Here is a 13,068-nt window from a genome sequence, read left to right on the forward strand (position 1 = left end):
ACTCGAAGGCACTTAACAACAACAACAACTGGAGCTTCAGGTAAAAGGAGTGTGTGACCCCATCATATACACATTTTAGTATGTTTTTAAGGGTTATTTAGTTGCCAGAACTTGAAAGTAGTTAAAATAATGTTGAAAAATTGAGAAGTAGGTTTATTAAAACTCACATTATTTTAAGTATATATGTTTCAATTATAGCCAAACCAGAATGTATTATAATTTTACTTTAATGGAAGAAAAGTCATCAATAATATTTTCTAAATCTACTTCTAGAGGGAAAAAAAAGCATTAAAAGAATATAAAACAGATATTTATGCCTAGGGACACATTTTCATTTGCCTCAGACACCAACATAGGTCAGCATGACACTGGTTCATACACAGGAAAGTGAAACAAAGAGAAGTAGGAAAGGGAGTGAGAAGCAGAGGCAGAAACAGAAAGTGATACAGAAAGACTAATATTCTTTTGCATGTGTGTAGCTGGTTGTAGCAGAAGCCAAGCCTGTACTTGGACTTCTCAGTCTGCTTCTCTGTCACTCTCTTCTGCTGCCATTGCTCTTTCAAACAGGAAACTTCTGCTCTACTTGTGGCTCTTCTTTTCTTTCTCCTTTTTTTCAGAGGAGGTAGGAATATGAGTTGGGTTTGGGTTAGGAGTATAGTTAGGTCTAGTAGAGTCCTGGTGTAGCACTGTGGGCTAATGCTCTGGACTGCAAAGTTGTTTGAACTGCAAGGCTGGTGGTTCAAGTTCACCAGCTGCTCCTTGGAAACCCTATATAGAGTCACTATGGATCAGAAACAACTCAACAGCACTTTAACAACAAGGCTAGAGCTAGAGTTTCTTGTATTGTTAAGATTATGGCTAGGCCTAGGATTAGAGTGATTTAGGGGTAGAGGTTGGCTAGAGCTAGGAGTAGAGCTTGGTTTAGTTTTAGGGTTAATGTTAGGCTTGCTGTTGTTGTCATGGAGTCAGTTCCAACCCATAGCTTCATCTTACTGGTTGTTCTTTGTAAGTAACTTTTCATTTTTCCTGAGCTGTTCTCAGGATTTTTTTGTTGTCTTTTATTTTGGAGAGTTTGACTATATGTCTCAGTGAGTTCCTTTATTAGGGTTTACCCTATTTAGGGTTCATTCAAATTTTTGAATGCTCATCTTCTCATCTGTCAAGAAGTTAGGAAAGTTATCTTCCAATAGCTCTTGTACGTTCTTTTCTGTGCTATTCTTCATTTCTTCCTGTTCTAGAATCTCTATCACCCATAGGTTATTTTTCTTCATGGTGTTCCACATGAAGCCTAAACTTTAGGCTTTCTTGGGATTTTTTTTTTCTGATTATTCTTCTAGCTTTAGTATTGAGATATTTATCTTTAAGATCACTAATTTGGGTTTCCATTGATTCAGATTGATCCCTTTGCCCTTTCAATGTATTGTCTATTTGTGAAATCTTTGTATTACTCTTCAGTAATTCTATTTGTAGGTTTTGTATTATCTCCAGTCCTTTTATCTTTTGTTTGTTCCTATAGTGTTTTCCTGAAATCTTTCTTGTTGTCCTCAACCTTCCTCTTAATCATTTGGAGATACCTAAATATCATTCTCTTGAATTCTTTTTCAGGTAGTTCCAATGCCTTTTCCCCACAAAAGTTTTTTAGCTATACCTCTTGGTTACTTGTGTGAGTCACTCTGTCTTGTTTCTCCATAGGAACAGAAATTGTCTGTAGTTTCTGAGACGTTGTGATATTGTTGTATTTGCATTAAATTGATGTTTGTATGTTGATGTATTTTTAGGTACTCACCAACTGCTTCTTGGTGGGTATTAGCAGATGGAAGGATGTGCACCTTTCTCTATTCACCATTGGTAAAACTCAGTTTAGGATAGGTTTGGCTGATGTTTGTGGTGGTCATTGATCAGGTGTATAACAGCTAATATTGGCTTTTTCCCAGTTCGTAGAGCTGTAGATGGTGTGCTTATGGCTGGGCTACATGGGCACAGTTACTGTCCCACGTCAGATGAGTCAAGAAAAGAAAAATCAACAAAGAGAGAAGGAAAATAAACAAAGAAACAACAGCAAACAAAGAACATAGTAAGGGAAAAGAAATCAGGCAACAGCTAGGGAGAAATACAAAAACAAAACATAGAAAGCTTAGGAAGGGGAGAAAAAAACAGAAGAGAAAGTAAAAGAGCTAAGCACAATTAGGGAGAGGGATAAGTAAAAGGGAAAGAAGTCAGAGAGTAGTAAAGGAAAACCAAGAGAAAAAAAGAAAGAAGCTGCAGTAGTTAGAAAAGAGAAGCAGAAGAAAGAAGAGAAATTGAAAGTGGAGATTGAAAGGATAAAGAGCAAGGTTAGGTAAAGAGAGGAAGAAAGGGGAGAAAGAACAAACAACAAAAACATAAAAGGGAAAAGCCAGAGCATATGCCAGAGAGGAGAAAATTCTGGGGTCTGCTACCAACCAAGGACCTAATGTAGTGGGTGGGCAAGGGATGAGACAGTGCTACTCCTGCCCTAAGCAGAGTTCCTATAGGGCCATGTGTTGCCTGTTCTGGGCAATCAATCTGGAAGATTGCACTAACCCTAAAGCAGCTGGGATATCAGGATATTTCTGTCACAGAGGGTAGCTAAGTGTGACACTACTCTGGGGCTGGCCAGAACCAGTTCTGTAGGTCTGGATCAGGTTACATTTGATTCCAGGTGCTGCTATCTCCCAACTCACTTTGATACAGAGGCTGTGACCCCTGGAGAGCAGGAGTACACAGATGGCTGATGTTTGTGCCTCTGAGTAATGTGCTGTATAAGAAAAAAAAAAAAAAATGTGCCTTTCTGTCCACCAACAAGCAGGATGCCTCTGCACCACTGACCATCCTCTGCCTTCAAAGTTACCTGTGAAAGTTCAAGATGGCCATTTAGGGCTGGCCAGGACTGGCTTTGCAGGTTTAGAGCAGGACTCACCTAAATCCAGTGCTGGGTTAGTACAGATAGCTCCCCACTCAATTTGATGAGGTCCACAACTGTGCCGCTTACCTCCATGTTGTGCCGACCATCAGGAGAGTGGGAGCTTCACTGAGAGTGTACATGGGTAGCTGCACCTTGGGTACCCAAGGGAGTATGGGAAACAAGAAATTAATTTCACCTTTATCTCCAGGAGTCTTCAGTATGTTTCTGCAATACCAAAATGCTATCTTTTCTCAGAAGTCACTCACAAAGTTTAGGTCTGCTAGCAGAGGTCACCAGTCTGTCTCCTTTTGTTTGGCTGTGTCTGTTCAGCTTTCTCGCCTTGTAACCAATCCACTTCAATCCACATCTCTATCTTTTCATCTGAATTTCAGGGTTTCAAGACTATCATCTGCATCTGTTTCATTTGGTTTTCCTTATCTTTGTTGTAGAGAGTCTGTATAGCTAGTCAGTCATCTTGTCATCTGTTCCAATTCATTTCTATTTCATTGTGTAATCCATTTCTGATATCTTACTATTTATCTTCTGGATTTCTATTTGCTGGTTTTGTATGGTTTCTAATTTTTTATTGTGTCAGTTGTGAAACAGGAGGGAAGTTAATCCTTTATGTATGAAAGAAACAATACTAGAAGAGGCAAGGGTGGCCTGTGGTGCAGTGAATTATGGCTCTTCTATCGACCCCTGGTCTGGTGCTGTAGGATCAGCACTGGACTGTGAACCACAAGGTCAGCAATTCAAACTTACCAGCTGCTCCTCGGAAACTTTGTGTATGGTCAGTGTGAATCAGAACCAACTAGACAACACTTAACAATAACAGCCATAATCTTTGTAACTCCCATTGAATGATTGGATGGGACCATACAAATATGGTGTATGGTACTCTAACATGGGGATTAGCTGGTTTTGCCATTCTGCTGAGTTTCAAATGAGCCATGTCAGAAGCAGGAACATCCCAGGACCATCAAGAAAGCCACAAATGAAGCACAAGATTTTTGCTCAGAAATGCAATGGCAGCAGAGGCAACAGCAGAGCAAGACAGAGTAAAGGGTTTCCTACCCATGGCTTGAGTGAAGCTGAGTACCTTCAGGCAGGAGGCTGGTTTGCAGTGTGGCTGCCTTTTGGGCATTCACCCACAGTCTCAAAGAAGCTTTGTAACTGATGCTCAAGCAAGGCAGAGGCCTAGGGTCCATGTGGCTGAGAGTCCAAGAATAAGAGAGACTTGTCTGCAATATAGCTGGGAAGAGGTGCTCCTGACCTGAGAACTGCTGTGTTCTGAGTTGTTTCTGATCCTGAATTGTGCCTTGTTCACCTTACTAATAAACTCCAGCATCATGAATATTGACTGTGAGTTCTATGTGGTCATTGCAATGGATTTTCAAACTTAGCAGAGAAGTTGGATGTTGTGGGAGAGATGTCAGATGTCAGAATATGGTAAACAAAGAAGGTTGGAGGGTAGGGGCATGTTTGACCTCCACCTGCTAAGAACTGGACTTGGGCTGATAATGGAGTTTGAGTCACTTTCCTTGTATAGTCAGAGGAGGTCAGATATGGATGACCCTCACACCATTTTTTGTTTTTTGGGTTTTTTTTTTGCATGTTAGATTTAAAACTAAAAAGTAGAAAGGAACAAAGAGGAAATTATAAGACATAAAAGACATATGGATGACTGAGGAGTGGCAACAAGAAAATATTTATGAAAGAACAAATCATCCTTCCTGAGGATTTAGAAACCAATTCTGGCAAATGCATGAACATTAGTAGGGTGTGGTGATGTAAGACAAGCACTGCACTGTTGTTTACAAAGTCAGTGGTTCAGACCCACCAGCTGCTCCTTGGAAATCCTACACAGGGCCACTATGAGTTGGAACCAACTGGATGACACTTTACAACAACAACACACTATAACTTCTTAAGTAGGACAGGCTTTTTTTAGCTACTACTGTTCCTTTGCTACTTTTAAGATAGAATTAAATAAAAGTTACGATAGGCTGATGGCTAGAATCATGCTTACTTGCAAAATGGCTAGAGCTCTACTTCCATATTTATTGCCACATTCAAGAGGTGAAATGCTTTTCTGTTTCTTTAATGATTTTCAACTTTAAGGTAAAATCAAGTATTCACAAGGGAGAAAAAAAAATCCATAGTTTTCAAAACTGACAGAAAATGTGTAAGGCTTAGTAAAAATCATGCCAAGTACCATGGTGTGGCAACATGTTTAAGGAAATTGGATAGGTCTTCTTAAACTAGCATATGTTAAGTTTAGTTGAATGAAATTTGATGGTTCATTGGAAGGGTGTGGGGAGGGAAAACAATTCAATTTATGATCCCAAAGTTTGTGATGACATACCATAAAGCATTAAGGACTGGTAACTTTCCGAGCTTTAAATGAGGTTCTGAGAAACATATTCATCCCACAATTTTACCAAGGAGGTCCAAAGGTCCCATGGACACCCTAAACCAGCCAGAAACCCTGAAAAATCCTCACATCTCTTCTCTGCTAACAAGTGCTCTCCACTGGCACAAAGCTAACAAAAGAATTCCTCTTTACTGTCAAGAAGAAAAGTCAGGCTAGGTAAAGTGCTAGTAGTTTTACAATACTAACAAAGGGTACGAAGGAGGAATTTTAACTTAAAATCAGATTAGCAGGGAAGTCACCATGATGGAGGAGGCCTAGGTCAGAAAGAGGGTATGGGCTTCACTGTATTCACACTCAGCTATTGTTTCCAACAAAACAAATGGCTGGGGCAAAGTCACCAAGAAAGAAAAGCCTGCTGCAAAGTTATAGATTGTAAAGACTGCAGGAAGACATTTTGACCTCCTGGATACTGGGCAATGAATAGCAGATGTCACCATATGTGGACTTGAGATCTACTTGTTTTTGTTTTGTTTACATTTCTATCCATAGCTCACTATTCTCCAGAACACACACCCTGTCGTTTGCCAATTTGTCCCCCTGCAGTCTTTTTGTTGGTCCCTACTCTGCAGGCATCAAAATTCTGGGAACCAAGAATTTTTCAAGGTGTTTTAATATATATAGATTTACAAGTCCTATATAAGAGGATATCAAAATGTAGAATTAGCTGTAGAGAGCATTGGTATTGCTTCTGACCTACATTTATATAAGCTGATGGCTGTTAAGTCAATTTCAACTCATGGAAACCTGTGTGTCAAAGTTGAGCTGTGCTCCAGGGGGTTTCCAATGACAGATTTGTTAGGAAACAGATTGCCGCATCTTTCTTCTGAGGTGCCAAACTTTTTATTGGAAGCTGAGTGCTTAATCATTTGTACCATTCAGGGACTCTTAGATCTATTTATCTATCTATTTATATCTACTAATTTTTTAAAATGTGTATCAATTTTGCTGAGAATACTGCATAGTTGTTTTCTAACATTGTGCATTTTCAACATGCACTAAAATTTTATCAACCGGTTTGAGGGATTATGAAAGATGTTGACATTCAAGGAGTCTTTCTCTAGCCAAAAAGCTGGGGATATCTCCCTTAAGTGATTTACGATTGTCATAATGTAGCAAAAGTATTTCTTAGAACAATGATTCTTAATCTTGACTCCACTCTATAGCTATCAGTGATAGCATGGATCTACCCACCTAAAAAAATGGAGTCCGTTTAGTCATTGTTGTTGTTGTTGTTGTTGTTATGTGCCGTGGAGTCTGTTCCGACTCATAGCGACCCTGTACAGGGTTCCCGAGGCTGTAAATCTTTACGGGAGCAGAAAGCCTCATCTTTCTCCCGTGGAACAGATGGTAGTTTCGAACTGCTGACCTTGAGGTTCGCAGCCCGATTCGTAACCACTAAGCTTTAGTCATTCGGTCTTGATAAATGAAGACCCTGCAGTTGGGTAAATTAGTTTCAAAATTAGCCGAGATGGCTTCATGGTCCTAGAAGGAGAACAGGATGTGCTAAAACCCAACCAGATAGTTTATCTCAGGAACTAAGCAACTTGGATCCTAAAAGGTACAATGTTTGAGAAGGATTATTGCCTGCTTGTTTCATTTTTCCTAAAAGTAGAATGTTTGAAGAAGTTTATTGCTTGATTGTTTCTTTTTCCAAAAATTACTATCTTGGTGTTAAAATAGATTAAGTGTGCATCCAAATGTAACTTACCCTGTATAATGTGCCCACTCTTCATAATGGACAGGACGGTCTTGAGATGCTAATCTCTCCGTTCTCCAAACTGCCTTCTTTCTGTTAATAAAGCTTGGTTTGGATCTCTCCCCATCTCTGTGATTGACTACAGTGACAGGCGGCAAGCCCTAGTTTCAGTTTGGCAACATCAGAGGAGCATTTTAATACTCCAACAGCCACATTACACCCCAGACCAATTAATCAGAATCTCTGGGCTAGATTCCAAGCATCAGTATTTTTTAAACACATATGTGAGGGGCTTCGAAAAGTTTGTGGAGATTGAAATCAGTGAGATGAAGCAAATCGTATATGAACAGTTGCATGGAAAACTGATTTGCTCTATAAACCTTCACCCAGTCCACAATAAAACTTTTTAAAAGTATATTCCTAGGAAAATTCCATTATCTTTAATTAAATTTATCCATAAGCCTTTTTAAGCTTCCTCAAATTTCAATTTTATTATTTTTTTGAAAAATGAATAGATATATATGGTAAAGATTTCAAAGCAAAGTAAGAATTGTATTAGAGCTTAAATTCTAAAGCTCTTGGTTGGTGGAAAGCTAAGGTTTACAGTGAGGTCCTAGCTCCATTTTGAATCTTGATATAAATTCATATTTTACTTGAACTCTGACTATTAATGTAAAATGTGCTCCTTTTTCTTCCTGACAGTGTGTTTGAAAGTAGATTACTTCTGGGGCAGTCCAGGAAGGGACAGTCTTACCCTCAGGGAACTTACCTGAGCATGTCTGTCCTTAATGGTTTGCAGACAATAGCCACATGTCATCTAAAAATTGGTGTACTGGTGGCTATGGCTAATGGCCCCATGATCATGGGTCATACCCAGACCACCATGTAGCAAGGTAGTTAAAGCCCCAGGACCAATTCTGTATACAGAACCCAATCATCCAATCATGATCTTTCCCCCACTTTTGTAGTCCTACTTTAGATAGTGATGAACTGATCTGTCACCAATCTTGATTTTATGAATATTTCCTTTAGTTCCATGACTAGGGGTCTAATTATATAGACACCATCTTGGCCTCATTGTTAAGGTTTCTCTCATCCAGATGACTGTCTCTGTTTTATTTTTGTCCTATTTAAGTTTGAATAAAGGAATCTCTATACATTATGTTTGAATTTGCGTTCTTTTCCCCTCCAAATAGGATGTATGAGTACAATGAAAAGTAAGTCCCTCTCTCACTGTTGTGGCATTCATTGCTATGACCATAGATTTACCTCATCTCAGACATCTTATCTTTCCCAGACACTACCACTATTACCATTTTCTTTGGAACCATGCAAGGATATTTTAAAGATTGCAAAGTATGAGTATTCTGAAACACTTAATTGTGTTCAGGACCAAGAGACAGTTGTTCCAACACAACAAGGGATCACATAATGGTTTAAAATTAGGAAAGTTGTGCTCCAGCATTGTATTCTTTCCCCATACTTATTCAATCTGTATGCTGAGCAAATAAACTGAGAAGCTGGATTGCATGAAGGAAAATGTAGTATCAGGACTGGAAGAAGACTCATTAACAACCTGTGATATGCAAATTATACAACTTTGCTTGCTGAGAGCAAAGAGGACTTAAAATACTACGTGCAGATTGATGATTGTTTGAAAGCACCTCTAAAGCAGGTAATGTATCCTGAGCCTGATAAAGGAAAAGGAGCAAAAAAAAAAATCACAAGAATGCGAAATTAGATAAAACCATAGAAATGGAATAAGTGGAAATAAGTTTAAGGAAACTTGTGACAACAAATTTGATATTTTTAAGTGAACACTACTCAAGAAATAGATAACCACATAGAAAGTTTGATAGCCAAAAAGGAAATTAGATGATTATAATTTTATAACTGCTGTAACTTTTCCTTAAACTTTTTAATTGAAATATATAAGGAAAAGTGCTTAAATCATAAACAGTTCAATGCAGTGCCACAAAGTGAATACATTCCTATGGCCACCCTTCCTAAGAAATACATGATTTCTAACTTTTAACTGTTACATGTAAACTAGTTCAGACAATGGGGGGGAAATGGAAAGCTGCTGAACTGTTTTTAAAAGCTGATGTAAGATTAGTATTCCAACCTTGAAAAGTGCTAAAATGAATAAGTTGATAGCCATGGTACAGCAAGATCCCATAAAGTATCTACTGTTTCAAAATCTTAAAGGTTGTTTTTAAATGTCTATAGATTTGGTAATAGTATTAATGTCAATTTTCTTATTTTGATAATTATACTGTGATTACATAAGTATTCCTTTCCTTTAGAAAAGGCACATTAAAGCAGTTAGAATTTAAGGACAAGGCAATTTGCAAATGTTTTAGGGAATTTTAAACTACATATACACACAGAGAAGAAGTAATGAAAATAAAGTGTTAACATTTGGAAAATTTAAATGAAGGGTACACAGGAATTCTGTGTATTATTTTGCTAATTTTCTGTAATTTCAAAATTATTTCAAATTAAACTATTTTTTAAGCAGAAAAAAACATTGTATCAATATATGCTGAAAAGGCATTTGATGAAATTTTGCAGCTTTAAGTGCAATGTGATGAAATTCAAGCTTTAAATAAAACAAGAAAAAGAAACTATTTGAATATGATAGTCCATAAAAAATCGATAGCAAACATCATTTTTAATTGTAAACATTGAAGTCATTTATATTAAAGTATGAAATAAGATGAGATACCTGTTGACACCTTTAACGTTGCTGTAAAGATTCAGGTGAAAGCAATTAGGCAAGAAAACAAATTAATAGAAGTATTGGAAAATAATATATTATCTTGTTTCCCAGATACTTTACTGATAGCTAGAAAATCCAAGAGTCTATAGTAAACATACACACACATACAAAAAAACCCCACAAATATATTAGCATTAATAAAGAAATGTGGTAAAAGACTAAATATAATAAAAGATAAATGTACAAAAATAAATAAATACTTGCTGATGAAGATCAAAAACCACAGCCTTCAGTATGGGTTGAATCTCTATGTAAAGAGAACAAAAATCCTCACCACTGGACCAATAAGCAACATCCATATAAATGGAGAAAAGATTGAAGTTGTCAAAGATTTCATTTTGTTTGGATCAACAATCAACACTCATGGAAGCAGCAGTCAAGAAATCAAATGACATATTGCATTAGGCAAATCTGCTACACAAGCTCTCTTTCAAATGTTGAAGAGCAAAGATGTCAGTATGGAGACTAAACTGTGCCTATCACAAACCATGGTATTTCAATAACCTCATCTGCATGTGAAAGTTCGACAGTGAATAAGGAAGACTGTAGAAGAATTGATGAATTTGAGTTATGGTGTTGGAGGAGAACACTGAAAATACCATGGACTGCCAAAAGAACAAATAGATCTGTGTTGGAAGAAGTACAGGCAGAGTGCTCCTGGGAACCCAAGATGACCAGACTTGATCTCTCATAGTTTGGGCATGCTGTCAGTTACTCTGGAAGGATATCATGTTTGGAAAAGTGGAGGATCAGAGAAAAAGAGGGAGACCCCCAACAAGAAGGATATGCACAGTGGTGAAAACAATGGGTTCAGGCATAGCAATGATTGTGAGGTTGGCCCAGGACCAGGCAGTGTTTTGTTCTGCTGTGCTATGAGTTGGTACCAACTTGATGTCACCTAACAACAGCAATAGAAGCATGAAAGTTGATAATTTTATTGTTATAATGTGAATTATTACCAAGTATCCTCAGCAAGCATATGACATCCTATACTGCTCATATGTAGAATAAAACTGAGCACATTAGTCCACAAAGAAATGAGTTGATAACCTATAGAAGATCAGGTGCTTTTAAATTTTGCATAAATATGCCTGTATAATATATTCATTAATTTTGCCATCTGTTAGCAGTTAATGGCAGACAAGCAATTGTAAACACCATAGGTTAAACAACACTTTGGAATATAAACTTTAGTTATTGAAAAATCATCGATTAACTCAATTCTTATGCAAATGACTGCCACTGTTCAAATTTAACCTTGGAGTAGTTTGAGAGCCACTGCCTTAAAGGACTCAGAGCAGTGTTTAGGTTGAGAAAACAGAATGGGGTAGAATAAAGGATTGATGTGTCCTGGCTCCATGCCTTTAAATACCCAGACCCTGAAAGAAGAGAGTTCCACAAGTTGATCAAAATTAATTAGAATTTGCTCTGGGGTCCATGTCTTTATCTTTCACTTTTCTAGCTGTCTCTGGGTTTCCCCACTACATAGCCCACTGTACTTTATTTCCCTTGAGGACAGGTATAGTGCACCTTCTGATAGGAATCAGAAGGCCTTCAACTGACCAAGTTTGGTGGGCTTTGAACTGTAAGTTGGGTTATGTTTTCTTGGAAATGCTGGGATAGGTGAGAGGATTGAGACATGGTGGCAGTGTGTAAAAAGCTTGGTAATTCTGCCCCATTTCATATTGAACAGTTCATCTTTTATCTGGATGGGAGTTTTGAATAGCATTGTGTTTGAAGAAAGGATTTTCTTGCTCAAAATTTGGTTGAAATCCACTAGACAGATAATTCCTAAGATTTCCTCCTCCAGCACAAAAATTATTTAATTCAGGAAGTTCACATGGGGGCATAACCACATGCATCTATAGGTATAGTTTTGGATTTTTCCACATAGGTATTTGTAGGTGCTGCATGTATATTCATATATATAGTAGAGCACATGGGGAAATAATTATGGGAAACATTTTCATTTTTAAATTAAACACCTTGCAGGACTAGACTACCAGGCTTACAGGGTAAGCACCATAGTTTTTTGTTTTTTGTTTTATGTTTTAAAATGTGTTCATTAAAGAGTGTTTGTAGGAAGGCAACACCTTTGATTTGTTATTTTAAAAAAAGTTTCTCCATGCTGTATAATAAAGGGTAATGTAAGGGGCTACAGAGTTACAAGCGTCTTTCTACTGGAATTCTTTGATAGTATAGCACAGTGCAGTCATCTCTGCATTGTTATAATAAATAAAAAAAGTCTCTTCTATGCTTCTCTTAAAAAAGCGATGAATAACAACAGAAGATGGCATGAAAAAGCCATTTTTTCACTTTCATTCTGTAGTATTGGAGCCAGTATTTTTGCCATCACAGGCTACAATTTTCACTTTATCCACTTTAATAAGCTCTGTCACCTCTCTGAATTCAACATCATTCAAAACAAAAATCTACACATTATTGCAGAATCTGTATGTATTTAGAGAGCCCCTGAAATTGACTCTGTTCCTGACCCTCTGAGCCAATGCTGAATTTATAACCTTATCAAACTGAAGGAGAACTTGAAGGGCAAGTTGGGGAGTGATCTGTTGAGACTGTATGAGCTCATCTAGGCTCTTCTGAAGACAGTTTCCCAAAGTGGGATTTCTGTATAATTGATAGGCCATGGCTTAGGTGCAAGAAATTGTTTTTCTTATTCAGGCTTGCATTGATATCCTGTAGGAAAGGCGCTTCCCACCGCCAAGCGGACAGAAGCCCAAAAGGAGGAGCCTCGTAAGCACCATAGTTTTAAGGACATGTAGGTTAATGGGCATAACACAGTTCAAAAAGACAATATTCTTCATTTTAGTTTGGTGATTAGTATCTAGGATTTCAAAAGCTTGCATGTGGCCATCTAAGGTACAACTATTGATCTTGTCCCATCTGGAACAAAGAAGAAGGAGGAACACCAAATATTCAAGGAAATTAATAATCAGTCCAAAGAATGAATGAACCCTTTGAACCACAGCCTCCTCTAACATGAGACCAGAAAAACTAGATGGTGCTCAGCTATCACAATCTACCACTCTGACCAGGAACACAATGGGAGATCATAGTTACAGTGAATGAAAAATGTAGAACAAAATTCAAGTTCATAAAAATAAAAAGGCCAAACTTGCTGGTCTGATAGAGACCAGAAGACTATTATCCTAAAACAATCTTTTAACTTGAAACATTTAGAGGCCAACTTTCAGCCAAATAATATAAATAAT

General features: G+C 37.6%; 1 pseudogene; it reads right to left on the minus strand.

Annotated features, from left to right (window-relative positions):
- Positions 1–12,153: 12,153 nt before the first annotated feature.
- On the minus strand, positions 12,154–12,483 carry LOC102823888 (annotated as a pseudogene).
- Positions 12,484–13,068: the final 585 nt, after the last annotated feature.

This window comes from Chrysochloris asiatica, unplaced genomic scaffold (genome assembly GCF_000296735.1).
Source record: "Chrysochloris asiatica unplaced genomic scaffold, ChrAsi1.0 scaffold00012, whole genome shotgun sequence".
NCBI lineage: Eukaryota > Metazoa > Chordata > Mammalia > Afrosoricida > Chrysochloridae > Chrysochloris > Chrysochloris asiatica.